Below are 1793 nucleotides of genomic sequence, written 5' to 3'. Positions count from 1 at the left end.
CAACCATCAATATTTTATGTCTTCTAAAAAGGAAAAAGCAAATATTAAAAAATCTTACAGGTTGTTACACCATTGACTACAATAATGAATATCAGGTTCTTTATAGATATATTACTGCTAACTGACATAATAGTAAACCATCGAATGTATGAAAGATCATTTTACAGCCGAATACATTTTTTTTATTTTTAGATTCAAAATTGCAGAAAAAATCGTTTTGAACGCGATATGCTTTGTTCTAAACTAATCTAAAAAATTCGCAGTGCCCATGAGCGCAAGAACGTAAAAAAATGTGATATAAAATATGTAAATTGATGTTATCTGGAAAAAGAAAAATATTGATTAGGCTTTTATCATTTTCAACAATCACATTGTTACCTATTTTACACCAATTTGCAAAAAAATGGTTTATATACAAAATGGCTTTCTTTTCAGAATTTTTTTCTGTCTTCCAATTGACCTAAGAGTGACATAAAGAGGATGATATTGTATTTGTGTATACACGAAGAATATAATTTTGCTTTCAAATGTCTATGATATTCACTTTAGTAAAAATTTATAAATATTTTACAAATAACGGCCTTGTCTCTGATAAATAATTTAAATGCGCACACGAAAGTTTATTATTTTTTTAGCACAAACAATAAAATTAGAAAAGAAAATACCCAAAAAGAACATTTAAATCATACTTTAAAACATTTCGATTTTTACGCACCTAATATATCTAAAACTGTAAAGGATATAACTATTTGCAATTTTTAAGCGATTGAATAAATTATTTATGTGATGAATTATTGTCTTTTCATATTTTCTTCTGTATTTATAAATATGTATAAACTTAACCGTTTTTTGCTTTAATCATCTTGCAAAGTATTTTGCTAACATTTTTGAACCTTTTCTTTATATACAAAGATGTTTAATAATATTTATTTCGGTGCAAAAAATTAAATGATGTAGTTTGTTGATCTTCAAAATCACAGACATACAGTTTACCTTATCTTATATTTTTTAAAAATTTTTATATAGTTATTACGAAAGAGCAAAAAACATAAATGATCATTTTGTTACCGCAGCTTGTTGTATTAAATCAGTTTAGTTGGCTATATTTATGTATTTTCTTTCTGGGGTTTAAATGATATTTGATATTTTTTGCCCAACTATATGAGATTCGTTAAATGCCCAAACAAAAAATTTATCATGCATATATAGACCTTTAAAATTAATTATATCAAATATTTCTGTCTGTTTATATGATATTGGGTACGTCTTTTATGTTACTTTAACAAAAAAAACCTTTATCGCATGTCATTTTCCTATGCTTAAATCAGATAAAAAATCTTTCTATTCTAATACTGTATGTGCAATGGTTGCTTTACATATATATAAAAAAAATCATATGGTATATTTACTTTCTACGCATAGAACATTTTTCAAGTATTGCAGATATATTTGAATATCTCCATATAAAATTTTAATACGGTTCATTATTTAGACATATAAAAAAATTTAAGTGCCATTTTATTTACATGCGGTCTTTTTTGAATTTTTTTATTTATATTTATCGTATCGTTTTTTAAAAAGATTCTAAGCTAATTATAAAAATATGTATATCATTTTATATCAGGGGGGCTGTATGGTTGAGTGGTTTGCAAGTTTGACCCCTAGGTCAGAGCTCGCGGGTTCCATTTCCACTAACCCAACTAATTTCCGAAACGATTTACTTTAAGGAAAAATACCCAAGGAGACGGCCAGTGAACAATAAAAGAAAACCATAAAGCATTGACAAGCCATGA

This window comes from Rhyacophila brunnea, unplaced genomic scaffold, assembly GCF_057557595.1.
Source record: "Rhyacophila brunnea isolate RB1 unplaced genomic scaffold, BYU_Rbru_1.0 scaffold_87, whole genome shotgun sequence".
Taxonomy (NCBI): domain Eukaryota; kingdom Metazoa; phylum Arthropoda; class Insecta; order Trichoptera; family Rhyacophilidae; genus Rhyacophila; species Rhyacophila brunnea.
The sequence above is the reverse complement of the archived record's forward strand: the minus strand, read 5'-3'. Positions refer to the sequence as shown.